Here is a 24,244-nt window from a genome sequence, read left to right as displayed (position 1 = left end):
TTTCTTTTTCTAAAATTGAAGCAGTTCTTAGGATTGGCAAGAGAGGTTCCTAAAACCTGAAGGTAACTCTACTTTTCTTCACTGGCAATTCTAACATGTTGGGTTAGCACCTGTATTTCAACGGCTAAATTACAAACAAAAGTAGGCCAATTGTTAAATGTTGATCAACACTAATTTAGCAACCATGAAACGGAATCAATTTTGATGATATTGTCTAAGTTCCTTATATATTCAACGTTAAAACAACACTAAACATGCATCTCTTCGACAATGTGATGTACTTTTTGTAATTTGTAGGTGTACAATCTGCGGCGCTCGGCGGCTTTCAGAGAGAAGTGAAAAAGCTTACGGCACCTGGGATTCCCAGGCGGTCTTCCATCCAGGTACTAACCAGGCCCTGCTCTGCTTAGCTTCCGAGATCAGACGAGATCGGGCGGAACCAGAGAGGTATGGCCGTAAGCTGCTTTTTATCTTTTTCCTAATCCTTTATAATGCGTCAAAAAATTATGTCACGCCTGCCGTTGGCATCTTTGTGTGGGTTAAATAAGGGTATGCAAAGAAGGCTGTGACATCCTATGCCGAAAATTGGATGGACTAGAGAAGACCCGCCCAGGAGTCCCAGCCAATCGGTGGATGGCCATTGCAGTCCCCGCCACCTCAAATGTCCTGACGATGGTATGGACGTAAGCCACCTTTCATCTTCTTCCTATTGCATCTCTTCTACAATGTGAAATACTTTTTACAATTGTGTAGGTGTAGAATCTGCGGCGCTGGGCGGCTTTCGGAGAGAGAAGTGAAAAAGCTTACGGCACCTGGGATTCCCAGGCGGTCTTCCATCCAGGTACTAACCAGGCCCTGCTCTGCTTAGCTTCCGAGATCAGACGAGATCGGGCGGAACCAGAGAGGTATGGCCATAAGCTGCTTTTTATCTTTTTCCTAATCCTTTAGAACGTGTCAAAGATAATCAGAAGAGTTTCTTTTTCTAAAATTGAAGCAGTTCTTAGGATTGGCAAGAGAGGTTCCTAAAACCTGAAGGTAACTTTACTTTTCTTCACTGGCAATTCTAACATGTTGGGTTAGCACCTGTATTTCAACGGCTAAATTACAAACAAAAGTAGGCCAATTGTTAAATGTTGATCAACACTAATTTAGCAACCATGAAACGGAATCAATTTTGATGATATTGTCTAAGTTCCTTATATATCCAACGTTAAAACAACACTAAACATGCATCTCTTCGACAATGTGATATACTTTTTGTAATTTGTAGGTGTACAATCTGCGGCGCTCGGCGGCTTTCAGAGAGAAGTGAAAAAGCTTACGGCACCTGGGATTCCCAGGCGGTCTTCCATCCAGGTACTAACCAGGCCCTGCTCTGCTTAGCTTCCGAGATCAGACGAGATCGGGCGGAACCAGAGAGGTATGGCCGTAAGCTGCTTTTTATCTTTTTCCTAATCCTTTATAATGCGTCAAAAAATTATGTCACGCCTGCCGTTGGCATCTTTGTGTGGGTTAAATAAGGGTATGCAAAGAAGGCTGTGATATCCTATGCCGAAAATTGGATGGACTAGAGAAGACCCGCCCAGGAGTCCCAGCCAATCGGTGGATGGCCATTGCAGTCCCCGCCACCTCAAATGGCCTGACGATGGTATGGACGTAAGCCACCTTTCATCTTCTTCCTATTGCATCTCTTCTACAATGTGAAATACTTTTTACAATTGTGTAGGTGTAGAATCTGCGGCGCTGGGCGGCTTTCGGAGAGAGAAGTGAAAAAGCTTACGGCACCTGGGATTCCCAGGCGGTCTTCCATCCAGGTACTAACCAGGCCCTGCTCTGCTTAGCTTCCGAGATCAGACGAGATCGGGCGGAACCAGAGAGGTATGGCCGTAAGCTGCTTTTTATCTTTTTCCTAATCCTTTAGAACGTGTCAAAGATAATCAGAAGAGTTTCTTTTTCTAAAATTGAAGCAGTTCTTAGGATTGGCAAGAGAGGTTCCTAAATCCTGAAGGTAACTTTACTTTTCTTCACTGGCAATTCTAACATGTTGGGTTAGCACCTGTATTTCAACGGCTAAATTACAAACAAAAGTAGGCCAATTGTTAAATGTTGATCAACACTAATTTAGCAACCATGAAACGGAATCAATTTTGATGATATTGTCTAAGTTCCTTATATATCCAACGTTAAAACAACACTAAACATGCATCTCTTCGACAATGTGATATACTTTTTGTAATTTGTAGGTGTACAATCTGCGGCGCTCGGCGGCTTTCAGAGAGAAGTGAAAAAGCTTACGGCACCTGGGATTCCCAGGCGGTCTTCCATCCAGGTACTAACCAGGCCCTGCTCTGCTTAGCTTCCGAGATCAGACGAGATCGGGCGGAACCAGAGAGGTATGGCCGTAAGCTGCTTTTTATCTTTTTCCTAATCCTTTAGAACGTGTCAAAGATAATCAGAAGAGTTTCTTTTTCTAAAATTGAAGCAGTTCTTAGGATTGGCAAGAGAGGTTCCTAAAACCTGAAGGTAACTCTACTTTTCTTCACTGGCAATTCTAACATGTTGGGTTAGCACCTGTATTTCAACGGCTAAATTACAAACAAAAGTAGGCCAATTGTTAAATGTTGATCAACACTAATTTAGCAACCATGAAACGGAATCAATTTTGATGATATTGTCTAAGTTCCTTATATATTCAACGTTAAAACAACACTAAACATGCATCTCTTCGACAATGTGATGTACTTTTTGTAATTTGTAGGTGTACAATCTGCGGCGCTCGGCGGCTTTCAGAGAGAAGTGAAAAAGCTTACGGCACCTGGGATTCCCAGGCGGTCTTCCATCCAGGTACTAACCAGGCCCTGCTCTGCTTAGCTTCCGAGATCAGACGAGATCGGGCGGAACCAGAGAGGTATGGCCGTAAGCTGCTTTTTATCTTTTTCCTAATCCTTTATAATGCGTCAAAAAATTATGTCACGCCTGCCGTTGGCATCTTTGTGTGGGTTAAATAAGGGTATGCAAAGAAGGCTGTGACATCCTATGCCGAAAATTGGATGGACTAGAGAAGACCCGCCCAGGAGTCCCAGCCAATCGGTGGATGGCCATTGCAGTCCCCGCCACCTCAAATGTCCTGACGATGGTATGGACGTAAGCCACCTTTCATCTTCTTCCTATTGCATCTCTTCTACAATGTGAAATACTTTTTACAATTGTGTAGGTGTAGAATCTGCGGCGCTGGGCGGCTTTCGGAGAGAGAAGTGAAAAAGCTTACGGCACCTGGGATTCCCAGGCGGTCTTCCATCCAGGTACTAACCAGGCCCTGCTCTGCTTAGCTTCCGAGATCAGACGAGATCGGGCGGAACCAGAGAGGTATGGCCGTAAGCTGCTTTTTATCTTTTTCCTAATCCTTTAGAACGTGTCAAAGATAATCAGAAGAGTTTCTTTTTCTAAAATTGAAGCAGTTCTTAGGATTGGCAAGAGAGGTTCCTAAAACCTGAAGGTAACTTTACTTTTCTTCACTGGCAATTCTAACATGTTGGGTTAGCACCTGTATTTCAACGGCTAAATTACAAACAAAAGTAGGCCAATTGTTAAATGTTGATCAACACTAATTTAGCAACCATGAAACGGAATCAATTTTGATGATATTGTCTAAGTTCCTTATATATCCAACGTTAAAACAACACTAAACATGCATCTCTTCGACAATGTGATATACTTTTTGTAATTTGTAGGTGTACAATCTGCGGCGCTCGGCGGCTTTCAGAGAGAAGTGAAAAAGCTTACGGCACCTGGGATTCCCAGGCGGTCTTCCATCCAGGTACTAACCAGGCCCTGCTCTGCTTAGCTTCCGAGATCAGACGAGTTCGGGCGGAACCAGAGAGGTATGGCCGTAAGCTGCTTTTTATCTTTTTCCTAATCCTTTATAATGCGTCAAAAAATTATGTCACGCCTGCCGTTGGCATCTTTGTGTGGGTTAAATAAGGGTATGCAAAGAAGGCTGTGACATCCTATGCCGAAAATTGGATGGACTAGAGAAGACCCGCCCAGGAGTCCCAGCCAATCGGTGGATGGCCATTGCAGTCCCCGCCACCTCAAATGGCCTGACGATGGTATGGACGTAAGCCACCTTTCATCTTCTTCCTATTGCATCTCTTCTACAATGTGAAATACTTTTTACAATTGTGTAGGTGTACAATCTGCGGCGCTGGGCGGCTTTCGGAGAGAGAAGTGAAAAAGCTTACGGCACCTGGGATTCCCAGGCGGTCTTCCATCCAGGTACTAACCAGGCCCTGCTCTGCTTAGCTTCCGAGATCAGACGAGATCGGGCGGAACCAGAGAGGTATGGCCGTAAGCTGCTTTTTATCTTTTTCCTAATCCTTTAGAACGTGTCAAAGATAATCAGAAAAGTTTCTTTTTCTAAAATTGAAGCAGTTCTTAGGATTGGCAATAGAGGTTCCTAAAACCTGAAGGTAACTTTACTTTTCTTCACTGGCAATTCTAACATGTTGGGTTAGCACCTGTATTTCAACGGCTAAATTACAAACAAAAGTATGCCAATTGTTAAATGTTGATCAACACTAATTTAGCAACCATGAAACGGAATCAATTTTGATGATATTGTCTAAGTTCCTTATATATCCAACGTTAAAACAACACTAAACATGCATCTCTTCGACAATGTGATGTACTTTTTGTAATTTGTAGGTGTACAATCTGCGGCGCTCGGCGGCTTTCAGAGAGAAGTGAAAAAGCTTACGGCACCTGGGATTCCCAGGCGGTCTTCCATCCAGGTACTAACCAGGCCCTGCTCTGCTTAGCTTCCGAGATCAGACGAGATCGGGCGGAACCAGAGAGGTATGGCCGTAAGCTGCTTTTTATCTTTTTCCTAATCCTTTAAAACGTGTCAAAGATAATCAGAAGAGTTTCTTTTTCTAAAATTGAAGCAGTTCTTAGGATTGGCAAGAGAGGTTCCTAAAACCTGAAGGTAACTTTACTTTTCTTCACTGGCAATTCTAACATGTTGGGTTAGCACCTGTATTTCAACGGCTAAATTACAAACAAAAGTAGGCCAATTGTTAAATGTTGATCAACACTAATTTAGCAACCATGAAACGGAATCAATTTTGATGATATTGTCTAAGTTCCTTATATATCCAACGTTAAAACAACACTAAACATGCATCTCTTCGACAATGTGATATACTTTTTGTAATTTGTAGGTGTACAATCTGCGGCGCTCGGCGGCTTTCAGAGAGAAGTGAAAAAGCTTACGGCACCTGGGATTCCCAGGCGGTCTTCCATCCAGGTACTAACCAGGCCCTGCTCTGCTTAGCTTCCGAGATCAGACGAGATCGGGCGGAACCAGAGAGGTATGGCCGTAAGCTGCTTTTTATCTTTTTCCTAATCCTTTATAATGCGTCAAAAAATTATGTCACGCCTGCCGTTGGCATCTTTGTGTGGGTTAAATAAGGGTATGCAAAGAAGGCTGTGATATCCTATGCCGAAAATTGGATGGACTAGAGAAGACCCGCCCAGGAGTCCCAGCCAATCGGTGGATGGCCATTGCAGTCCCCGCCACCTCAAATGGCCTGACGATGGTATGGACGTAAGCCACCTTTCATCTTCTTCCTATTGCATCTCTTCTACAATGTGAAATACTTTTTACAATTGTGTAGGTGTACAATCTGCGGCGCTGGGCGGCTTTCGGAGAGAGAAGTGAAAAAGCTTACGGCACCTGGGATTCCCAGGCGGTCTTCCATCCAGGTACTAACCAGGCCCTGCTCTGCTTAGCTTCCGAGATCAGACGAGTTCGGGCGGAACCAGAGAGGTATGGCCGTAAGCTGCTTTTTATCTTTTTCCTAATCCTTTATAATGCGTCAAAAAATTATGTCACGCCTGCCGTTGGCATCTTTGTGTGGGTTAAATAAGGGTATGCAAAGAAGGCTGTGACATCCTATGCCGAAAATTGGATGGACTAGAGAAGACCCGCCCAGGAGTCCCAGCCAATCGGTGGATGGCCATTGCAGTCCCCGCCACCTCAAATGGCCTGACGATGGTATGGACGTAAGCCACCTTTCATCTTCTTCCTATTGCATCTCTTCTACAATGTGAAATACTTTTTACAATTGTGTAGGTGTACAATCTGCGGCGCTGGGCGGCTTTCGGAGAGAGAAGTGAAAAAGCTTACGGCACCTGGGATTCCCAGGCGGTCTTCCATCCAGGTACTAACCAGGCCCTGCTCTGCTTAGCTTCCGAGATCAGACGAGATCGGGCGGAACCAGAGAGGTATGGCCGTAAGCTGCTTTTTATCTTTTTCCTAATCCTTTAGAACGTGTCAAAGATAATCAGAAAAGTTTCTTTTTCTAAAATTGAAGCAGTTCTTAGGATTGGCAATAGAGGTTCCTAAAACCTGAAGGTAACTTTACTTTTCTTCACTGGCAATTCTAACATGTTGGGTTAGCACCTGTATTTCAACGGCTAAATTACAAACAAAAGTATGCCAATTGTTAAATGTTGATCAACACTAATTTAGCAACCATGAAACGGAATCAATTTTGATGATATTGTCTAAGTTCCTTATATATCCAACGTTAAAACAACACTAAACATGCATCTCTTCGACAATGTGATGTACTTTTTGTAATTTGTAGGTGTACAATCTGCGGCGCTCGGCGGCTTTCAGAGAGAAGTGAAAAAGCTTACGGCACCTGGGATTCCCAGGCGGTCTTCCATCCAGGTACTAACCAGGCCCTGCTCTGCTTAGCTTCCGAGATCAGACGAGATCGGGCGGAACCAGAGAGGTATGGCCGTAAGCTGCTTTTTATCTTTTTCCTAATCCTTTAAAACGTGTCAAAGATAATCAGAAGAGTTTCTTTTTCTAAAATTGAAGCAGTTCTTAGGATTGGCAAGAGAGGTTCCTAAAACCTGAAGGTAACTTTACTTTTCTTCACTGGCAATTCTAACATGTTGGGTTAGCACCTGTATTTCAACGGCTAAATTACAAACAAAAGTAGGCCAATTGTTAAATGTTGATCAACACTAATTTAGCAACCATGAAACGGAATCAATTTTGATGATATTGTCTAAGTTCCTTATATATCCAACGTTAAAACAACACTAAACATGCATCTCTTCGACAATGTGATATACTTTTTGTAATTTGTAGGTGTACAATCTGCGGCGCTCGGCGGCTTTCAGAGAGAAGTGAAAAAGCTTACGGCACCTGGGATTCCCAGGCGGTCTTCCATCCAGGTACTAACCAGGCCCTGCTCTGCTTAGCTTCCGAGATCAGACGAGATCGGGCGGAACCAGAGAGGTATGGCCGTAAGCTGCTTTTTATCTTTTTCCTAATCCTTTATAATGCGTCAAAAAATTATGTCACGCCTGCCGTTGGCATCTTTGTGTGGGTTAAATAAGGGTATGCAAAGAAGGCTGTGATATCCTATGCCGAAAATTGGATGGACTAGAGAAGACCCGCCCAGGAGTCCCAGCCAATCGGTGGATGGCCATTGCAGTCCCCGCCACCTCAAATGGCCTGACGATGGTATGGACGTAAGCCACCTTTCATCTTCTTCCTATTGCATCTCTTCTACAATGTGAAATACTTTTTACAATTGTGTAGGTGTACAATCTGCGGCGCTGGGCGGCTTTCGGAGAGAGAAGTGAAAAAGCTTACGGCACCTGGGATTCCCAGGCGGTCTTCCATCCAGGTACTAACCAGGCCCTGCTCTGCTTAGCTTCCGAGATCAGACGAGATCGGGCGGAACCAGAGAGGTATGGCCGTAAGCTGCTTTTTATCTTTTTCCTAATCCTTTAGAACGTGTCAAAGATAATCAGAAGAGTTTCTTTTTCTAAAATTGAAGCAGTTCTTAGGATTGGCAAGAGAGGTTCCTAAAACCTGAAGGTAACTTTACTTTTCTTCACTGGCAATTCTAACATGTTGGGTTAGCACCTGTATTTCAACGGCTAAATTACAAACAAAAGTAGGCCAATTGTTAAATGTTGATCAACACTAATTTAGCAACCATGAAACGGAATCAATTTTGATGATATTGTCTAAGTTCCTTATATATCCAACGTTAAAACAACACTAAACATGCATCTCTTCGACAATGTGATATACTTTTTGTAATTTGTAGGTGTACAATCTGCGGCGCTCGGCGGCTTTCAGAGAGAAGTGAAAAAGCTTACGGCACCTGGGATTCCCAGGCGGTCTTCCATCCAGGTACTAACCAGGCCCTGCTCTGCTTAGCTTCCGAGATCAGACGAGATCGGGCGGAACCAGAGAGGTATGGCCGTAAGCTGCTTTTTATCTTTTTCCTAATCCTTTAGAACGTGTCAAAGATAATCAGAAGAGTTTCTTTTTCTAAAATTGAAGCAGTTCTTAGGATTGGCAAGAGAGGTTCCTAAAACCTGAAGGTAACTCTACTTTTCTTCACTGGCAATTCTAACATGTTGGGTTAGCACCTGTATTTCAACGGCTAAATTACAAACAAAAGTAGGCCAATTGTTAAATGTTGATCAACACTAATTTAGCAACCATGAAACGGAATCAATTTTGATGATATTGTCTAAGTTCCTTATATATTCAACGTTAAAACAACACTAAACATGCATCTCTTCGACAATGTGATGTACTTTTTGTAATTTGTAGGTGTACAATCTGCGGCGCTCGGCGGCTTTCAGAGAGAAGTGAAAAAGCTTACGGCACCTGGGATTCCCAGGCGGTCTTCCATCCAGGTACTAACCAGGCCCTGCTCTGCTTAGCTTCCGAGATCAGACGAGATCGGGCGGAACCAGAGAGGTATGGCCGTAAGCTGCTTTTTATCTTTTTCCTAATCCTTTATAATGCGTCAAAAAATTATGTCACGCCTGCCGTTGGCATCTTTGTGTGGGTTAAATAAGGGTATGCAAAGAAGGCTGTGACATCCTATGCCGAAAATTGGATGGACTAGAGAAGACCCGCCCAGGAGTCCCAGCCAATCGGTGGATGGCCATTGCAGTCCCCGCCACCTCAAATGTCCTGACGATGGTATGGACGTAAGCCACCTTTCATCTTCTTCCTATTGCATCTCTTCTACAATGTGAAATACTTTTTACAATTGTGTAGGTGTAGAATCTGCGGCGCTGGGCGGCTTTCGGAGAGAGAAGTGAAAAAGCTTACGGCACCTGGGATTCCCAGGCGGTCTTCCATCCAGGTACTAACCAGGCCCTGCTCTGCTTAGCTTCCGAGATCAGACGAGATCGGGCGGAACCAGAGAGGTATGGCCGTAAGCTGCTTTTTATCTTTTTCCTAATCCTTTAGAACGTGTCAAAGATAATCAGAAGAGTTTCTTTTTCTAAAATTGAAGCAGTTCTTAGGATTGGCAAGAGAGGTTCCTAAAACCTGAAGGTAACTTTACTTTTCTTCACTGGCAATTCTAACATGTTGGGTTAGCACCTGTATTTCAACGGCTAAATTACAAACAAAAGTAGGCCAATTGTTAAATGTTGATCAACACTAATTTAGCAACCATGAAACGGAATCAATTTTGATGATATTGTCTAAGTTCCTTATATATCCAACGTTAAAACAACACTAAACATGCATCTCTTCGACAATGTGATATACTTTTTGTAATTTGTAGGTGTACAATCTGCGGCGCTCGGCGGCTTTCAGAGAGAAGTGAAAAAGCTTACGGCACCTGGGATTCCCAGGCGGTCTTCCATCCAGGTACTAACCAGGCCCTGCTCTGCTTAGCTTCCGAGATCAGACGAGATCGGGCGGAACCAGAGAGGTATGGCCGTAAGCTGCTTTTTATCTTTTTCCTAATCCTTTATAATGCGTCAAAAAATTATGTCACGCCTGCCGTTGGCATCTTTGTGTGGGTTAAATAAGGGTATGCAAAGAAGGCTGTGATATCCTATGCCGAAAATTGGATGGACTAGAGAAGACCCGCCCAGGAGTCCCAGCCAATCGGTGGATGGCCATTGCAGTCCCCGCCACCTCAAATGGCCTGACGATGGTATGGACGTAAGCCACCTTTCATCTTCTTCCTATTGCATCTCTTCTACAATGTGAAATACTTTTTACAATTGTGTAGGTGTAGAATCTGCGGCGCTGGGCGGCTTTCGGAGAGAGAAGTGAAAAAGCTTACGGCACCTGGGATTCCCAGGCGGTCTTCCATCCAGGTACTAACCAGGCCCTGCTCTGCTTAGCTTCCGAGATCAGACGAGATCGGGCGGAACCAGAGAGGTATGGCCGTAAGCTGCTTTTTATCTTTTTCCTAATCCTTTAGAACGTGTCAAAGATAATCAGAAGAGTTTCTTTTTCTAAAATTGAAGCAGTTCTTAGGATTGGCAAGAGAGGTTCCTAAAACCTGAAGGTAACTTTACTTTTCTTCACTGGCAATTCTAACATGTTGGGTTAGCACCTGTATTTCAACGGCTAAATTACAAACAAAAGTAGGCCAATTGTTAAATGTTGATCAACACTAATTTAGCAACCATGAAACGGAATCAATTTTGATGATATTGTCTAAGTTCCTTATATATCCAACGTTAAAACAACACTAAACATGCATCTCTTCGACAATGTGATATACTTTTTGTAATTTGTAGGTGTACAATCTGCGGCGCTCGGCGGCTTTCAGAGAGAAGTGAAAAAGCTTACGGCACCTGGGATTCCCAGGCGGTCTTCCATCCAGGTACTAACCAGGCCCTGCTCTGGTTAGCTTCCGAGATCAGACGAGATCGGGCGGAACCAGAGAGGTATGGCCGTAAGCTGCTTTTTATCTTTTTCCTAATCCTTTATAATGCGTCAAAAAATTATGTCACGCCTGCCGTTGGCATCTTTGTGTGGGTTAAATAAGGGTATGCAAAGAAGGCTGTGACATCCTATGCCGAAAATTGGATGGACTAGAGAAGACCCGCCCAGGAGTCCCAGCCAATCGGTGGATGGCCATTGCAGTCCCCGCCACCTCAAATGGCCTGACGATGGTATGGACGTAAGCCACCTTTCATCTTCTTCCTATTGCATCTCTTCTACAATGTGAAATACTTTTTACAATTGTGTAGGTGTACAATCTGCGGCGCTGGGCGGCTTTCGGAGAGAGAAGTGAAAAAGCTTACGGCACCTGGGATTCCCAGGCGGTCTTCCATCCAGGTACTAACCAGGCCCTGCTCTGCTTAGCTTCCGAGATCAGACGAGATCGGGCGGAACCAGAGAGGTATGGCCGTAAGCTGCTTTTTATCTTTTTCCTAATCCTTTAGAACGTGTCAAAGATAATCAGAAGAGTTTCTTTTTCTAAAATTGAAGCAGTTCTTAGGATTGGCAAGAGAGGTTCCTAAAACCTGAAGGTAACTTTACTTTTCTTCACTGGCAATTCTAACATGTTGGGTTAGCACCTGTATTTCAACGGCTAAATTACAAACAAAAGTATGCCAATTGTTAAATGTTGATCAACACTAATTTAGCAACCATGAAACGGAATCAATTTTGATGATATTGTCTAAGTTCCTTATATATCCAACGTTAAAACAACACTAAACATGCATCTCTTCGACAATGTGATATACTTTTTGTAATTTGTAGGTGTACAATCTGCGGCGCTCGGCGGCTTTCAGAGAGAAGTGAAAAAGCTTACGGCACCTGGGATTCCCAGGCGGTCTTCCATCCAGGTACTAACCAGGCCCTGCTCTGCTTAGCTTCCGAGATCAGACGAGTTCGGGCGGAACCAGAGAGGTATGGCCGTAAGCTGCTTTTTATCTTTTTCCTAATCCTTTATAATGCGTCAAAAAATTATGTCACGCCTGCCGTTGGCATCTTTGTGTGGGTTAAATAAGGGTATGCAAAGAAGGCTGTGACATCCTATGCCGAAAATTGGATGGACTAGAGAAGACCCGCCCAGGAGTCCCAGCCAATCGGTGGATGGCCATTGCAGTCCCCGCCACCTCAAATGGCCTGACGATGGTATGGACGTAAGCCACCTTTCATCTTCTTCCTATTGCATCTCTTCTACAATGTGAAATACTTTTTACAATTGTGTAGGTGTACAATCTGCGGCGCTGGGCGGCTTTCGGAGAGAGAAGTGAAAAAGCTTACGGCACCTGGGATTCCCAGGCGGTCTTCCATCCAGGTACTAACCAGGCCCTGCTCTGCTTAGCTTCCGAGATCAGACGAGATCGGGCGGAACCAGAGAGGTATGGCCGTAAGCTGCTTTTTATCTTTTTCCTAATCCTTTAGAACGTGTCAAAGATAATCAGAAGAGTTTCTTTTTCTAAAATTGAAGCAGTTCTTAGGATTGGCAAGAGAGGTTCCTAAAACCTGAAGGTAACTTTACTTTTCTTCACTGGCAATTCTAACATGTTGGGTTAGCACCTGTATTTCAACGGCTAAATTACAAACAAAAGTAGGCCAATTGTTAAATGTTGATCAACACTAATTTAGCAACCATGAAACGGAATCAATTTTGATGATATTGTCTAAGTTCCTTATATATCCAACGTTAAAACAACACTAAACATGCATCTCTTCGACAATGTGATATACTTTTTGTAATTTGTAGGTGTACAATCTGCGGCGCTCGGCGGCTTTCAGAGAGAAGTGAAAAAGCTTACGGCACCTGGGATTCCCAGGCGGTCTTCCATCCAGGTACTAACCAGGCCCTGCTCTGCTTAGCTTCCGAGATCAGACGAGATCGGGCGGAACCAGAGAGGTATGGCCGTAAGCTGCTTTTTATCTTTTTCCTAATCCTTTAGAACGTGTCAAAGATAATCAGAAGAGTTTCTTTTTCTAAAATTGAAGCAGTTCTTAGGATTGGCAAGAGAGGTTCCTAAAACCTGAAGGTAACTTTACTTTTCTTCACTGGCAATTCTAACATGTTGGGTTAGCACCTGTATTTCAACGGCTAAATTACAAACAAAAGTAGGCCAATTGTTAAATGTTGATCAACACTAATTTAGCAACCATGAAACGGAATCAATTTTGATGATATTGTCTAAGTTCCTTATATATCCAACGTTAAAACAACACTAAACATGCATCTCTTCGACAATGTGATATACTTTTTGTAATTTGTAGGTGTACAATCTGCGGCGCTCGGCGGCTTTCAGAGAGAAGTGAAAAAGCTTACGGCACCTGGGATTCCCAGGCGGTCTTCCATCCAGGTACTAACCAGGCCCTGCTCTGCTTAGCTTCCGAGATCAGACGAGATCGGGCGGAACCAGAGAGGTATGGCCGTAAGCTGCTTTTTATCTTTTTCCTAATCCTTTAGAACGTGTCAAAGATAATCAGAAGAGTTTCTTTTTCTAAAATTGAAGCAGTTCTTAGGATTGGCAAGAGAGGTTCCTAAAACCTGAAGGTAACTTTACTTTTCTTCACTGGCAATTCTAACATGTTGGGTTAGCACCTGTATTTCAACGGCTAAATTACAAACAAAAGTAGGCCAATTGTTAAATGTTGATCAACACTAATTTAGCAACCATGAAACGGAATCAATTTTGATGATATTGTCTAAGTTCCTTATATATCCAACGTTAAAACAACACTAAACATGCATCTCTTCGACAATGTGATATACTTTTTGTAATTTGTAGGTGTACAATCTGCGGCGCTCGGCGGCTTTCAGAGAGAAGTGAAAAAGCTTACGGCACCTGGGATTCCCAGGCGGTCTTCCATCCAGGTACTAACCAGGCCCTGCTCTGCTTAGCTTCCGAGATCAGACGAGATCGGGCGGAACCAGAGAGGTATGGCCGTAAGCTGCTTTTTATCTTTTTCCTAATCCTTTATAATGCGTCAAAAAATTATGTCACGCCTGCCGTTGGCATCTTTGTGTGGGTTAAATAAGGGTATGCAAAGAAGGCTGTGACATCCTATGCCGAAAATTGGATGGACTAGAGAAGACCCGCCCAGGAGTCCCAGCCAATCGGTGGATGGCCATTGCAGTCCCCGCCACCTCAAATGTCCTGACGATGGTATGGACGTAAGCCACCTTTCATCTTCTTCCTATTGCATCTCTTCTACAATGTGAAATACTTTTTACAATTGTGTAGGTGTAGAATCTGCGGCGCTGGGCGGCTTTCGGAGAGAGAAGTGAAAAAGCTTACGGCACCTGGGATTCCCAGGCGGTCTTCCATCCAGGTACTAACCAGGCCCTGCTCTGCTTAGCTTCCGAGATCAGACGAGATCGGGCGGAACCAGAGAGGTATGGCCGTAAGCTGCTTTTTATCTTTTTCCTAATCCTTTAGAACGTGTCAAAGATAATCAGAAGAGTTTCTTTTTCTAAAATTGAAGCAGTTCTTAGGATTGGCAAGAGAGGTTCCTAAAACCTGAAGGTAACTTTACTTTTCTTCACTGGCAATTCTAACATGTTGGGTTAGCACCTGTATTTCAACGGCTAAATTACAAACAAAAGTAGGCCAATTGTTAAATGTTGATCAACACTAATTTAGCAACCATGAAACGGAATCAATTTTGATGATATTGTCTAAGTTCCTTATATATCCAACGTTAAAACAACACTAAACATGCATCTCTTCGACAATGTGATATACTTTTTGTAATTTGTAGGTGTACAATCTGCGGCGCTCGGCGGCTTTCAGAGAGAAGTGAAAAAGCTTACGGCACCTGGGATTCCCAGGCGGTCTTCCATCCAGGTACTAACCAGGCCCTGCTCTGCTTAGCTTCCGAGATCAGACGAGTTCGGGCGGAACCAGAGAGGTATGGCCGTAAGCTGCTTTTTATCTTTTTCCTAATCCTTTATAATGCGTCAAAAAATTATGTCACGCCTGCCGTTGGCATCTTTGTGTGGGTTAAATAAGGGTATGCAAAGAAGGCTGTGACATCCTATGCCGAAAATTGGATGGACTAGAGAAGACCCGCCCAGGAGTCCCAGCCAATCGGTGGATGGCCATTGCAGTCCCCGCCACCTCAAATGGCCTGACGATGGTATGGACGTAAGCCACCTTTCATCTTCTTCCTATTGCATCTCTTCTACAATGTGAAATACTTTTTACAATTGTGTAGGTGTACAATCTGCGGCGCTGGGCGGCTTTCGGAGAGAGAAGTGAAAAAGCTTACGGCACCTGGGATTCCCAGGCGGTCTTCCATCCAGGTACTAACCAGGCCCTGCTCTGCTTAGCTTCCGAGATCAGACGAGATCGGGCGGAACCAGAGAGGTATGGCCGTAAGCTGCTTTTTATCTTTTTCCTAATCCTTTAGAACGTGTCAAAGATAATCAGAAGAGTTTCTTTTTCTAAAATTGAAGCAGTTCTTAGGATTGGCAAGAGAGGTTCCTAAAACCTGAAGGTAACTTTACTTTTCTTCACTGGCAATTCTAACATGTTGGGTTAGCACCTGTATTTCAACGGCTAAATTACAAACAAAAGTAGGCCAATTGTTAAATGTTGATCAACACTAATTTAGCAACCATGAAACGGAATCAATTTTGATGATATTGTCTAAGTTCCTTATATATCCAACGTTAAAACAACACTAAACATGCATCTCTTCGACAATGTGATATACTTTTTGTAATTTGTAGGTGTACAATCTGCGGCGCTCGGCGGCTTTCAGAGAGAAGTGAAAAAGCTTACGGCACCTGGGATTCCCAGGCGGTCTTCCATCCAGGTACTAACCAGGCCCTGCTCTGCTTAGCTTCCGAGATCAGACGAGATCGGGCGGAACCAGAGAGGTATGGCCGTAAGCTGCTTTTTATCTTTTTCCTAATCCTTTAGAACGTGTCAAAGATAATCAGAAGAGTTTCTTTTTCTAAAATTGAAGCAGTTCTTAGGATTGGCAAGAGAGGTTCCTAAAACCTGAAGGTAACTTTACTTTTCTTCACTGGCAATTCTAACATGTTGGGTTAGCACCTGTATTTCAACGGCTAAATTACAAACAAAAGTAGGCCAATTGTTAAATGTTGATCAACACTAATTTAGCAACCATGAAACGGAATCAATTTTGATGATATTGTCTAAGTTCCTTATATATCCAACGTTAAAACAACACTAAACATGCATCTCTTCGACAATGTGATATACTTTTTGTAATTTGTAGGTGTACAATCTGCGGCGCTCGGCGGCTTTCAGAGAGAAGTGAAAAAGCTTACGGCACCTGGGATTCCCAGGCGGTCTTCCATCCAGGTACTAACCAGGCCCTGCTCTGCTTAGCTTCCGAGATCAGACGAGATCGGGCGGAACCAGAGAGGTATGGCCGTAAGCTGCTTTTTATCTTTTTCCTAATCCTTTAGAACGTGTCAAAGATAATCAGAAGAGTTTCTTTTTCTAAAATTGAAGCAGTTCTTAGGATTGGCAAGAGAGGTTCCTAAAACCTGAAGGTAACTTTACTTTTCTTCACTGGCAATTCTAACATGTTGGGTTAGCACCTGTATTTCAACGGCTAAATTACAAACAAAAGTAGGCCAATTGTTAAATGTTGATCAACACTAATTTAGCAACCATGAAACGGAATCAATTTTGATGATATTGTCTAAGTTCCTTATATATCCAACGTTAAAACAACACTAAACATGCATCTCTTCGACAATGTGATATACTTTTTGTAATTTGTAGGTGTACAATCTGCGGCGCTCGGCGGCTTTCAGAGAGAAGTGAAAAAGCTTACGGCACCTGGGATTCCCAGGCGGTCTTCCATCCAGGTACTAACCAGGCCCTGCTCTGCTTAGCTTCCGAGATCAGACGAGATCGGGCGGAACCAGAGAGGTATGGCCGTAAGCTGCTTTTTATCTTTTTCCTAATCCTTTATAATGCGTCAAAAAATTATGTCACGCCTGCCGTTGGCATCTTTGTGTGGGTTAAATAAGGGTATGCAAAGAAGGCTGTGACATCCTATGCCGAAAATTGGATGGACTAGAGAAGACCCGCCCAGGAGTCCCAGCCAATCGGTGGATGGCCATTGCAGTCCCCGCCACCTCAAATGTCCTGACGATGGTATGGACGTAAGCCACCTTTCATCTTCTTCCTATTGCATCTCTTCTACAATGTGAAATACTTTTTACAATTGTGTAGGTGTAGAATCTGCGGCGCTGGGCGGCTTTCGGAGAGAGAAGTGAAAAAGCTTACGGCACCTGGGATTCCCAGGCGGTCTTCCATCCAGGTACTAACCAGGCCCTGCTCTGCTTAGCTTCCGAGATCAGACGAGATCGGGCGGAACCAGAGAGGTATGGCCGTAAGCTGCTTTTTATCTTTTTCCTAATCCTTTAGAACGTGTCAAAGATAATCAGAAGAGTTTCTTTTTCTAAAATTGAAGCAGTTCTTAGGATTGGCAAGAGAGGTTCCTAAAACCTGAAGGTAACTTTACTTTTCTTCACTGGCAATTCTAACATGTTGGGTTAGCACCTGTATTTCAACGGCTAAATTACAAACAAAAGTAGGCCAATTGTTAAATGTTGATCAACACTAATTTAGCAACCATGAAACGGAATCAATTTTGATGATATTGTCTAAGTTCCTTATATATCCAACGTTAAAACAACACTAAACATGCATCTCTTCGACAATGTGATATACTTTTTGTAATTTGTAGGTGTACAATCTGCGGCGCTCGGCGGCTTTCAGAGAGAAGTGAAAAAGCTTACGGCACCTGGGATTCCCAGGCGGTCTTCCATCCAGGTACTAACCAGGCCCTGCTCTGCTTAGCTTCCGAGATCAGACGAGTTCGGGCGGAACCAGAGAGGTATGGCCGTAAGCTGCTTTTTATCTTTTTCCTAATCCTTTATAATGCGTCAAAAAATTATGTCACGCCTGCCGTTGGCATCTTTGTGTGGGTTAAATAAGGGTATGCAAAGAAGGCTGTGACATCCTATGCCGAAAATTGGATGGACTAGAGAAGACCCGCCCAGGAGTCCCAGCCAATCGGTGGATGGCCATTGCAGTCCCCGCCACCTCAAATGGCCTGACGATGGTATGGACGTAAGCCACCTTTCATCTTCTTCCTATTGCATCTCTTCTACAATGTGAAATACTTTTTACAATTGTGTAGGTGTACAATCTGCGGCGCTGGGCGGCTTTCGGAGAGAGAAGTGAAAAAGCTTACGGCACCTGGGATTCCCAGGCGGTCTTCCATCCAGGTACTAACCAGGCCCTGCTCTGCTTAGCTTCCGAGATCAGACGAGATCGGGCGGAACCAGAGAGGTATGGCCGTAAGCTGCTTTTTATCTTTTTCCTAATCCTTTAGAACGTGTCAAAGATAATCAGAAGAGTTTCTTTTTCTAAAATTGAAGCAGTTCTTAGGATTGGCAAGAGAGGTTCCTAAAACCTGAAGGTAACTTTACTTTTCTTCACTGGCAATTCTAACATGTTGGGTTAGCACCTGTATTTCAACGGCTAAATTACAAACAAAAGTAGGCCAATTGTTAAATGTTGATCAACACTAATTTAGCAACCATGAAACGGAATCAATTTTGATGATATTGTCTAAGTTCCTTATATATCCAACGTTAAAACAACACTAAACATGCATCTCTTCGACAATGTGATATACTTTTTGTAATTTGTAGGTGTACAATCTGCGGCGCTCGGCGGCTTTCAGAGAGAAGTGAAAAAGCTTACGGCACCTGGGATTCCCAGGCGGTCTTCCATCCAGGTACTAACCAGGCCCTGCTCTGCTTAGCTTCCGAGATCAGACGAGTTCGGGCGGAACCAGAGAGGTATGGCCGTAAGCTGCTTTTTATCTTTTTCCTAATCCTTTATAATGCGTCAAAAAATTATGTCACGCCTGCCGTTGGCATCTTTGTGTGGGTTAAATAAGGGTATGCAAAGAAGGCTGTGACATCCTATGCCGAAAATTGGATGGACTAGAGAAGACCCGCCCAGGAGTCCCAGCCAATCGGTGGATGGCCATTGCAGTCCCCGCCACCTCAAATGGCCTGACGATGGTATGGACGTAAGCCACCTTTCATCTTCTTCCTATTGCATCTCTTCTACAATGTGAAATACTTTTTACAATTGTGTAGGTGTACAATCTGCGGCGCTGGGCGGCTTTCGGAGAGAGAAGTGAAAAAGCTTACGGCACCTGGGATTCCCAGGCGGTCTTCCATCCAGGTACTAACCAGGCCCTGCTCTGCTTAGCTTCCGAGATCAGACGAGATCGGGCGGAACCAGAGAGGTATGGCCGTAAGCTGCTTTTTATCTTTTTCCTAATCCTTTAGAACGTGTCAAAGATAATCAGAAGAGTTTCTTTTTCTAAAATTGAAGCAGTTCTTAGGATTGGCAAGAGAGGTTCCTAAAACCTGAAGGTAACTTTACTTTTCTTCACTGGCAATTCTAACATGTTGGGTTAGCACCTGTATTTCAACGGCTAAATTACAAACAAAAGTAGGCCAATTGTTAAATGTTGATCAACACTAATTTAGCAACCATGAAACGGAATCAATTTTGATGATATTGTCTAAGTTCCTTATATATCCAACGTTAAAACAACACTAAACATGCATCTCTTCGACAATGTGATATACTTTTTGTAATTTGTAGGTGTACAATCTGCGGCGCTCGGCGGCTTTCAGAGAGAAGTGAAAAAGCTTACGGCACCTGGGATTCCCAGGCGGTCTTCCATCCAGGTACTAACCAGGCCCTGCTCTGCTTAGCTTCCGAGATCAGACGAGATCGGGCGGAACCAGAGAGGTATGGCCGTAAGCTGCTTTTTATCTTTTTCCTAATCCTTTATAATGCGTCAAAAAATTATGTCACGCCTGCCGTTGGCATCTTTGTGTGGGTTAAATAAGGGTATGCAAAGAAGGCTGTGACATCCTATGCCGAAAATTGGATGGACTAGAGAAGACCCGCCCAGGAGTCCCAGCCAATCGGTGGATGGCCATTGCAGTCCCCGCCACCTCAAATGTCCTGACGATGGTATGGACGTAAGCCACCTTTCATCTTCTTCCTATTGCATCTCTTCTACAATGTGAAATACTTTTTACAATTGTGTAGGTGTAGAATCTGCGGCGCTGGGCGGCTTTCGGAGAGAGAAGTGAAAAAGCTTACGGCACCTGGGATTCCCAGGCGGTCTTCCATCCAGGTACTAACCAGGCCCTGCTCTGCTTAGCTTCCGAGATCAGACGAGATCGGGCGGAACCAGAGAGGTATGGCCGTAAGCTGCTTTTTATCTTTTTCCTAATCCTTTAGAACGTGTCAAAGATAATCAGAAGAGTTTCTTTTTCTAAAATTGAAGCAGTTCTTAGGATTGGCAAGAGAGGTTCCTAAAACCTGAAGGTAACTTTACTTTTCTTCACTGGCAATTCTAACATGTTGGGTTAGCACCTGTATTTCAACGGCTAAATTACAAACAAAAGTAGGCCAATTGTTAAATGTTGATCAACACTAATTTAGCAACCATGAAACGGAATCAATTTTGATGATATTGTCTAAGTTCCTTATATATCCAACGTTAAAACAACACTAAACATGCATCTCTTCGACAATGTGATATACTTTTTGTAATTTGTAGGTGTACAATCTGCGGCGCTCGGCGGCTTTCAGAGAGAAGTGAAAAAGCTTACGGCACCTGGGATTCCCAGGCGGTCTTCCATCCAGGTACTAACCAGGCCCTGCTCTGCTTAGCTTCCGAGATCAGACGAGTTCGGGCGGAACCAGAGAGGTATGGCCGTAAGCTGCTTTTTATCTTTTTCCTAATCCTTTATAATGCGTCAAAAAATTATGTCACGCCTGCCGTTGGCATCTTTGTGTGGGTTAAATAAGGGTATGCAAAGAAGGCTGTGACATCCTATGCCGAAAATTGGATGGACTAGAGAAGACCCGCCCAGGAGTCCCAGCCAATCGGTGGATGGCCATTGCAGTCCCCGCCACCTCAAATGGCCTGACGATGGTATGGACGTAAGCCACCTTTCATCTTCTTCCTATTGCATCTCTTCTACAATGTGAAATACTTTTTACAATTGTGTAGGTGTACAATCTGCGGCGCTGGGCGGCTTTCGGAGAGAGAAGTGAAAAAGCTTACGGCACCTGGGATTCCCAGGCGGTCTTCCATCCAGGTACTAACCAGGCCCTGCTCTGCTTAGCTTCCGAGATCAGACGAGATCGGGCGGAACCAGAGAGGTATGGCCGTAAGCTGCTTTTTATCTTTTTCCTAATCCTTTAGAACGTGTCAAAGATAATCAGAAGAGTTTCTTTTTCTAAAATTGAAGCAGTTCTTAGGATTGGCAAGAGAGGTTCCTAAAACCTGAAGGTAACTTTACTTTTCTTCACTGGCAATTCTAACATGTTGGGTTAGCACCTGTATTTCAACGGCTAAATTACAAACAAAAGTAGGCCAATTGTTAAATGTTGATCAACACTAATTTAGCAACCATGAAACGGAATCAATTTTGATGATATTGTCTAAGTTCCTTATATATCCAACGTTAAAACAACACTAAACATGCATCTCTTCGACAATGTGATATACTTTTTGTAATTTGTAGGTGTACAATCTGCGGCGCTCGGCGGCTTTCAGAGAGAAGTGAAAAAGCTTACGGCACCTGGGATTCCCAGGCGGTCTTCCATCCAGGTACTAACCAGGCCCTGCTCTGCTTAGCTTCCGAGATCAGACGAGATCGGGCGGAACCAGAGAGGTATGGCCGTAAGCTGCTTTTTATCTTTTTCCTAATCCTTTAGAACGTGTCAAAGATAATCAGAAGAGTTTCTTTTTCTAAAATTGAAGCAGTTCTTAGGATTGGCAAGAGAGGTTCCTAAAACCTGAAGGTAACTTTACTTTTCTTCACTGGCAATTCTAACATGTTGGGTTAGCACCTGTATTTCAACGGCTAAATTACAAACAAAAGTAGGCCAATTGTTAAATGTTGATCAACACTAATTTAGCAACCATGAAACGGAATCAATTTTGATGATATTGTCTAAGTTCCTTATATATCCAACGTTAAAACAACACTAAACATGCATCTCTTCGACAATGTGATATACTTTTTGTAATTTGTAGGTGTACAATCTGCGGCGCTCGGCGGCTTTCAGAGAGAAGTGAAAAAGCTTACGGCACCTGGGATTCCCAGGCGGTCTTCCATCCAGGTACTAACCAGGCCCTGCTCTGCTTAGCTTCCGAGATCAGACGAGTTCGGGCGGAACCAGAGAGGTATGGCCGTAAGCTGCTTTTTATCTTTTTCCTAATCCTTTATAATGCGTCAAAAAATTATGTCACGCCTGCCGTTGGCATCTTTGTGTGGGTTAAATAAGGGTATGCAAAGAAGGCTGTGACATCCTATGCCGAAAATTGGATGGACTAGAGAAGACCCGCCCAGGAGTCCCAGCCAATCGGTGGATGGCCATTGCAGTCCCCGCCACCTCAAATGGCCTGACGATGGTATGGACGTAAGCCACCTTTCATCTTCTTCCTATTGCATCTCTTCTACAATGTGAAATACTTTTTACAATTGTGTAGGTGTACAATCTGCGGCGCTGGGCGGCTTTCGGAGAGAGAAGTGAAAAAGCTTACGGCACCTGGGATTCCCAGGCGGTCTTCCATCCAGGTACTAACCAGGCCCTGCTCTGCTTAGCTTCCGAGATCAGACGAGATCGGGCGGAACCAGAGAGGTATGGCCGTAAGCTGCTTTTTATCTTTTTCCTAATCCTTTAGAACGTGTCAAAGATAATCAGAAGAGTTTCTTTTTCTAAAATTGAAGCAGTTCTTAGGATTGGCAAGAGAGGTTTCTAAAACCTGAAGGTAACTTTACTTTTCTTCACTGGCAATTCTAACATGTTGGGTTAGCACCTGTATTTCAACGGCTAAATTACAAACAAAAGTAGGCCAATTGTTAAATGTTGATCAACACTAATTTAGCAACCATGAAACGGAATCAATTTTGATGATATTGTCTAAGTTCCTTATATATCCAACGTTAAAACAACACTAAACATGCATCTCTTCGACAATGTGATATACTTTTTGTAATTTGTAGGTGTACAATCTGCGGCGCTCGGCGGCTTTCAGAGAGAAGTGAAAAAGCTTACGGCACCTGGGATTCCCAGGCGGTCTTCCATCCAGGTACTAACCAGGCCCTGCTCTGGTTAGCTTCCGAGATCAGACGAGATCGGGCGGAACCAGAGAGGTATGGCCGTAAGCTGCTTTTTATCTTTTTCCTAATCCTTTATAATGCGTCAAAAAATTATGTCACGCCTGCCGTTGGCATCTTTGTGTGGGTTAAATAAGGGTATGCAAAGAAGGCTGTGACATCCTATGCCGAAAATTGGATGGACTAGAGAAGACCCGCCCAGGAGTCCCAGCCAATCGGTGGATGGCCATTGCAGTCCCCGCCACCTCAAATGGCCTGACGATGGTATGGACGTAAGCCACCTTTCATCTTCTTCCTATTGCATCTCTTCTACAATGTGAAATACTTTTTACAATTGTGTAGGTGTAGAATCTGCGGCGCTGGGCGGCTTTCGGAGAGAGAAGTGAAAAAGCTTACGGCACCTGGGATTCCCAGGCGGTCTTCCATCCAGGTACTAACCAGGCCCTGCTCTGCTTAGCTTCCGAGATCAGACGAGATCGGGCGGAACCAGAGAGGTATGGCCGTAAGCTGCTTTTTATCTTTTTCCTAATCCTTTAGAACGTGTCAAAGATAATCAGAAAAGTTTCTTTTTCTAAAATTGAAGCAGTTCTTAGGATTGGCAATAGAGGTTCCTAAAACCTGAAGGTAACTTTACTTTTCTTCACTGGCAATTCTAACATGTTGGGTTAGCACCTGTATTTCAACGGCTAAATTACAAACAATAGTATGCCAATTGTTAAATGTTGATCAACACTAATTTAGCAACCATGAAACGGAATCAATTTTGATGATATTGTCTAAGTTCCTTATATATCCAACGTTAAAACAACACTAAACATGCATCTCTTCGACAATGTGATGTACTTTTTGTAATTTGTAGGTGTACAATCTGCGGCGCTCGGCGGCTTTCAGAGAGAAGTGAAAAAGCTTACGGCACCTGGGATTCCCAGGCGGTCTTCCATCCAGGTACTAACCAGGCCCTGCTCTGCTTAGCTTCCGAGATCAGACGAGATCGGGCGGAACCAGAGAGGTATGGCCGTAAGCTGCTTTTTATCTTTTTCCTAATCCTTTAGAACGTGTCAAAGATAATCAGAAGAGTTTCTTTTTCTAAAATTGAAGCAGTTCTTAGGATTGGCAAGAGAGGTTCCTAAAACCTGAAGGTAACTTTACTTTTCTTCACTGGCAATTCTAACATGTTGGGTTAGCACCTGTATTTCAACGGCTAAATTACAAACAAAAGTAGGCCA

General features: G+C 43.7%; 49 non-coding genes across 49 annotated transcripts; all 49 read right to left on the bottom strand.

Annotated features, from left to right (window-relative positions):
* Window positions 1-342: 342 nt before the first annotated feature.
* Window positions 343-461, bottom strand: LOC134122966 (5S ribosomal RNA). Its single transcript, XR_009954476.1, has one exon. It is a non-coding gene; the product is annotated as a 5S ribosomal RNA (ribosomal RNA).
* Window positions 462-800: 339 nt separating this feature from the next.
* Window positions 801-919, bottom strand: LOC134123004 (5S ribosomal RNA). The gene has a single exon (XR_009954513.1). It is a non-coding gene; the product is annotated as a 5S ribosomal RNA (ribosomal RNA).
* A 396-nt stretch (window positions 920-1,315) lies between these two features.
* Window positions 1,316-1,434, bottom strand: LOC134122965 (5S ribosomal RNA). The gene has a single exon (XR_009954475.1). It is a non-coding gene; the product is annotated as a 5S ribosomal RNA (ribosomal RNA).
* A 339-nt stretch (window positions 1,435-1,773) lies between these two features.
* Window positions 1,774-1,892, bottom strand: LOC134122964 (5S ribosomal RNA). Its single transcript, XR_009954474.1, has one exon. It is a non-coding gene; the product is annotated as a 5S ribosomal RNA (ribosomal RNA).
* Window positions 1,893-2,288: 396 nt separating this feature from the next.
* LOC134122962 (5S ribosomal RNA) lies at window positions 2,289-2,407 on the bottom strand. The gene has a single exon (XR_009954472.1). It is a non-coding gene; the product is annotated as a 5S ribosomal RNA (ribosomal RNA).
* A 396-nt stretch (window positions 2,408-2,803) lies between these two features.
* On the bottom strand, window positions 2,804-2,922 carry LOC134122961 (5S ribosomal RNA). Its single transcript, XR_009954471.1, has one exon. It is a non-coding gene; the product is annotated as a 5S ribosomal RNA (ribosomal RNA).
* Window positions 2,923-3,261: 339 nt separating this feature from the next.
* LOC134122960 (5S ribosomal RNA) lies at window positions 3,262-3,380 on the bottom strand. Its single transcript, XR_009954470.1, has one exon. It is a non-coding gene; the product is annotated as a 5S ribosomal RNA (ribosomal RNA).
* Window positions 3,381-3,776: 396 nt separating this feature from the next.
* LOC134123039 (5S ribosomal RNA) lies at window positions 3,777-3,895 on the bottom strand. Its single transcript, XR_009954548.1, has one exon. It is a non-coding gene; the product is annotated as a 5S ribosomal RNA (ribosomal RNA).
* Window positions 3,896-4,234: 339 nt separating this feature from the next.
* LOC134122959 (5S ribosomal RNA) lies at window positions 4,235-4,353 on the bottom strand. The gene has a single exon (XR_009954469.1). It is a non-coding gene; the product is annotated as a 5S ribosomal RNA (ribosomal RNA).
* Window positions 4,354-4,749: 396 nt separating this feature from the next.
* On the bottom strand, window positions 4,750-4,868 carry LOC134122958 (5S ribosomal RNA). Its single transcript, XR_009954468.1, has one exon. It is a non-coding gene; the product is annotated as a 5S ribosomal RNA (ribosomal RNA).
* Window positions 4,869-5,264: 396 nt separating this feature from the next.
* On the bottom strand, window positions 5,265-5,383 carry LOC134122956 (5S ribosomal RNA). The gene has a single exon (XR_009954466.1). It is a non-coding gene; the product is annotated as a 5S ribosomal RNA (ribosomal RNA).
* A 339-nt stretch (window positions 5,384-5,722) lies between these two features.
* LOC134123038 (5S ribosomal RNA) lies at window positions 5,723-5,841 on the bottom strand. Its single transcript, XR_009954547.1, has one exon. It is a non-coding gene; the product is annotated as a 5S ribosomal RNA (ribosomal RNA).
* Window positions 5,842-6,180: 339 nt separating this feature from the next.
* On the bottom strand, window positions 6,181-6,299 carry LOC134122955 (5S ribosomal RNA). Its single transcript, XR_009954465.1, has one exon. It is a non-coding gene; the product is annotated as a 5S ribosomal RNA (ribosomal RNA).
* A 396-nt stretch (window positions 6,300-6,695) lies between these two features.
* On the bottom strand, window positions 6,696-6,814 carry LOC134122954 (5S ribosomal RNA). The gene has a single exon (XR_009954464.1). It is a non-coding gene; the product is annotated as a 5S ribosomal RNA (ribosomal RNA).
* Window positions 6,815-7,210: 396 nt separating this feature from the next.
* LOC134122953 (5S ribosomal RNA) lies at window positions 7,211-7,329 on the bottom strand. Its single transcript, XR_009954463.1, has one exon. It is a non-coding gene; the product is annotated as a 5S ribosomal RNA (ribosomal RNA).
* A 339-nt stretch (window positions 7,330-7,668) lies between these two features.
* Window positions 7,669-7,787, bottom strand: LOC134122952 (5S ribosomal RNA). Its single transcript, XR_009954462.1, has one exon. It is a non-coding gene; the product is annotated as a 5S ribosomal RNA (ribosomal RNA).
* Window positions 7,788-8,183: 396 nt separating this feature from the next.
* On the bottom strand, window positions 8,184-8,302 carry LOC134122950 (5S ribosomal RNA). The gene has a single exon (XR_009954460.1). It is a non-coding gene; the product is annotated as a 5S ribosomal RNA (ribosomal RNA).
* Window positions 8,303-8,698: 396 nt separating this feature from the next.
* On the bottom strand, window positions 8,699-8,817 carry LOC134122949 (5S ribosomal RNA). The gene has a single exon (XR_009954459.1). It is a non-coding gene; the product is annotated as a 5S ribosomal RNA (ribosomal RNA).
* A 339-nt stretch (window positions 8,818-9,156) lies between these two features.
* LOC134122948 (5S ribosomal RNA) lies at window positions 9,157-9,275 on the bottom strand. Its single transcript, XR_009954458.1, has one exon. It is a non-coding gene; the product is annotated as a 5S ribosomal RNA (ribosomal RNA).
* A 396-nt stretch (window positions 9,276-9,671) lies between these two features.
* Window positions 9,672-9,790, bottom strand: LOC134122947 (5S ribosomal RNA). The gene has a single exon (XR_009954457.1). It is a non-coding gene; the product is annotated as a 5S ribosomal RNA (ribosomal RNA).
* Window positions 9,791-10,129: 339 nt separating this feature from the next.
* On the bottom strand, window positions 10,130-10,248 carry LOC134122946 (5S ribosomal RNA). The gene has a single exon (XR_009954456.1). It is a non-coding gene; the product is annotated as a 5S ribosomal RNA (ribosomal RNA).
* A 396-nt stretch (window positions 10,249-10,644) lies between these two features.
* Window positions 10,645-10,763, bottom strand: LOC134123045 (5S ribosomal RNA). Its single transcript, XR_009954554.1, has one exon. It is a non-coding gene; the product is annotated as a 5S ribosomal RNA (ribosomal RNA).
* A 339-nt stretch (window positions 10,764-11,102) lies between these two features.
* On the bottom strand, window positions 11,103-11,221 carry LOC134122945 (5S ribosomal RNA). Its single transcript, XR_009954455.1, has one exon. It is a non-coding gene; the product is annotated as a 5S ribosomal RNA (ribosomal RNA).
* Window positions 11,222-11,617: 396 nt separating this feature from the next.
* Window positions 11,618-11,736, bottom strand: LOC134123037 (5S ribosomal RNA). Its single transcript, XR_009954546.1, has one exon. It is a non-coding gene; the product is annotated as a 5S ribosomal RNA (ribosomal RNA).
* A 339-nt stretch (window positions 11,737-12,075) lies between these two features.
* LOC134122944 (5S ribosomal RNA) lies at window positions 12,076-12,194 on the bottom strand. Its single transcript, XR_009954454.1, has one exon. It is a non-coding gene; the product is annotated as a 5S ribosomal RNA (ribosomal RNA).
* A 396-nt stretch (window positions 12,195-12,590) lies between these two features.
* On the bottom strand, window positions 12,591-12,709 carry LOC134122943 (5S ribosomal RNA). Its single transcript, XR_009954453.1, has one exon. It is a non-coding gene; the product is annotated as a 5S ribosomal RNA (ribosomal RNA).
* Window positions 12,710-13,105: 396 nt separating this feature from the next.
* LOC134122942 (5S ribosomal RNA) lies at window positions 13,106-13,224 on the bottom strand. The gene has a single exon (XR_009954452.1). It is a non-coding gene; the product is annotated as a 5S ribosomal RNA (ribosomal RNA).
* A 396-nt stretch (window positions 13,225-13,620) lies between these two features.
* On the bottom strand, window positions 13,621-13,739 carry LOC134122941 (5S ribosomal RNA). The gene has a single exon (XR_009954451.1). It is a non-coding gene; the product is annotated as a 5S ribosomal RNA (ribosomal RNA).
* Window positions 13,740-14,078: 339 nt separating this feature from the next.
* On the bottom strand, window positions 14,079-14,197 carry LOC134122939 (5S ribosomal RNA). The gene has a single exon (XR_009954449.1). It is a non-coding gene; the product is annotated as a 5S ribosomal RNA (ribosomal RNA).
* A 396-nt stretch (window positions 14,198-14,593) lies between these two features.
* LOC134123036 (5S ribosomal RNA) lies at window positions 14,594-14,712 on the bottom strand. Its single transcript, XR_009954545.1, has one exon. It is a non-coding gene; the product is annotated as a 5S ribosomal RNA (ribosomal RNA).
* Window positions 14,713-15,051: 339 nt separating this feature from the next.
* Window positions 15,052-15,170, bottom strand: LOC134122938 (5S ribosomal RNA). The gene has a single exon (XR_009954448.1). It is a non-coding gene; the product is annotated as a 5S ribosomal RNA (ribosomal RNA).
* Window positions 15,171-15,566: 396 nt separating this feature from the next.
* LOC134122937 (5S ribosomal RNA) lies at window positions 15,567-15,685 on the bottom strand. The gene has a single exon (XR_009954447.1). It is a non-coding gene; the product is annotated as a 5S ribosomal RNA (ribosomal RNA).
* Window positions 15,686-16,081: 396 nt separating this feature from the next.
* LOC134122936 (5S ribosomal RNA) lies at window positions 16,082-16,200 on the bottom strand. The gene has a single exon (XR_009954446.1). It is a non-coding gene; the product is annotated as a 5S ribosomal RNA (ribosomal RNA).
* A 396-nt stretch (window positions 16,201-16,596) lies between these two features.
* Window positions 16,597-16,715, bottom strand: LOC134122935 (5S ribosomal RNA). The gene has a single exon (XR_009954445.1). It is a non-coding gene; the product is annotated as a 5S ribosomal RNA (ribosomal RNA).
* Window positions 16,716-17,054: 339 nt separating this feature from the next.
* Window positions 17,055-17,173, bottom strand: LOC134122934 (5S ribosomal RNA). The gene has a single exon (XR_009954444.1). It is a non-coding gene; the product is annotated as a 5S ribosomal RNA (ribosomal RNA).
* A 396-nt stretch (window positions 17,174-17,569) lies between these two features.
* On the bottom strand, window positions 17,570-17,688 carry LOC134123035 (5S ribosomal RNA). The gene has a single exon (XR_009954544.1). It is a non-coding gene; the product is annotated as a 5S ribosomal RNA (ribosomal RNA).
* A 339-nt stretch (window positions 17,689-18,027) lies between these two features.
* Window positions 18,028-18,146, bottom strand: LOC134122933 (5S ribosomal RNA). Its single transcript, XR_009954443.1, has one exon. It is a non-coding gene; the product is annotated as a 5S ribosomal RNA (ribosomal RNA).
* Window positions 18,147-18,542: 396 nt separating this feature from the next.
* On the bottom strand, window positions 18,543-18,661 carry LOC134123034 (5S ribosomal RNA). Its single transcript, XR_009954543.1, has one exon. It is a non-coding gene; the product is annotated as a 5S ribosomal RNA (ribosomal RNA).
* A 339-nt stretch (window positions 18,662-19,000) lies between these two features.
* On the bottom strand, window positions 19,001-19,119 carry LOC134122932 (5S ribosomal RNA). Its single transcript, XR_009954442.1, has one exon. It is a non-coding gene; the product is annotated as a 5S ribosomal RNA (ribosomal RNA).
* Window positions 19,120-19,515: 396 nt separating this feature from the next.
* LOC134122931 (5S ribosomal RNA) lies at window positions 19,516-19,634 on the bottom strand. Its single transcript, XR_009954441.1, has one exon. It is a non-coding gene; the product is annotated as a 5S ribosomal RNA (ribosomal RNA).
* A 339-nt stretch (window positions 19,635-19,973) lies between these two features.
* On the bottom strand, window positions 19,974-20,092 carry LOC134122930 (5S ribosomal RNA). The gene has a single exon (XR_009954440.1). It is a non-coding gene; the product is annotated as a 5S ribosomal RNA (ribosomal RNA).
* A 396-nt stretch (window positions 20,093-20,488) lies between these two features.
* On the bottom strand, window positions 20,489-20,607 carry LOC134123033 (5S ribosomal RNA). Its single transcript, XR_009954542.1, has one exon. It is a non-coding gene; the product is annotated as a 5S ribosomal RNA (ribosomal RNA).
* Window positions 20,608-20,946: 339 nt separating this feature from the next.
* LOC134122928 (5S ribosomal RNA) lies at window positions 20,947-21,065 on the bottom strand. The gene has a single exon (XR_009954438.1). It is a non-coding gene; the product is annotated as a 5S ribosomal RNA (ribosomal RNA).
* A 396-nt stretch (window positions 21,066-21,461) lies between these two features.
* On the bottom strand, window positions 21,462-21,580 carry LOC134122927 (5S ribosomal RNA). The gene has a single exon (XR_009954437.1). It is a non-coding gene; the product is annotated as a 5S ribosomal RNA (ribosomal RNA).
* Window positions 21,581-21,976: 396 nt separating this feature from the next.
* On the bottom strand, window positions 21,977-22,095 carry LOC134123032 (5S ribosomal RNA). The gene has a single exon (XR_009954541.1). It is a non-coding gene; the product is annotated as a 5S ribosomal RNA (ribosomal RNA).
* A 339-nt stretch (window positions 22,096-22,434) lies between these two features.
* On the bottom strand, window positions 22,435-22,553 carry LOC134122926 (5S ribosomal RNA). Its single transcript, XR_009954436.1, has one exon. It is a non-coding gene; the product is annotated as a 5S ribosomal RNA (ribosomal RNA).
* Window positions 22,554-22,949: 396 nt separating this feature from the next.
* Window positions 22,950-23,068, bottom strand: LOC134123044 (5S ribosomal RNA). Its single transcript, XR_009954553.1, has one exon. It is a non-coding gene; the product is annotated as a 5S ribosomal RNA (ribosomal RNA).
* A 339-nt stretch (window positions 23,069-23,407) lies between these two features.
* LOC134122925 (5S ribosomal RNA) lies at window positions 23,408-23,526 on the bottom strand. Its single transcript, XR_009954435.1, has one exon. It is a non-coding gene; the product is annotated as a 5S ribosomal RNA (ribosomal RNA).
* A 396-nt stretch (window positions 23,527-23,922) lies between these two features.
* LOC134122924 (5S ribosomal RNA) lies at window positions 23,923-24,041 on the bottom strand. The gene has a single exon (XR_009954434.1). It is a non-coding gene; the product is annotated as a 5S ribosomal RNA (ribosomal RNA).
* Between the last annotated feature and the right edge of the window lie 203 nt (window positions 24,042-24,244).

The sequence above is a fragment of the Pungitius pungitius genome, unplaced genomic scaffold (assembly GCF_949316345.1).
Source record: "Pungitius pungitius unplaced genomic scaffold, fPunPun2.1 scaffold_31, whole genome shotgun sequence".
Lineage (NCBI taxonomy): Eukaryota > Metazoa > Chordata > Actinopteri > Perciformes > Gasterosteidae > Pungitius > Pungitius pungitius.
The sequence above is the reverse complement of the archived record's forward strand: the minus strand, read 5'-3'. Positions and strand labels throughout refer to the sequence as shown.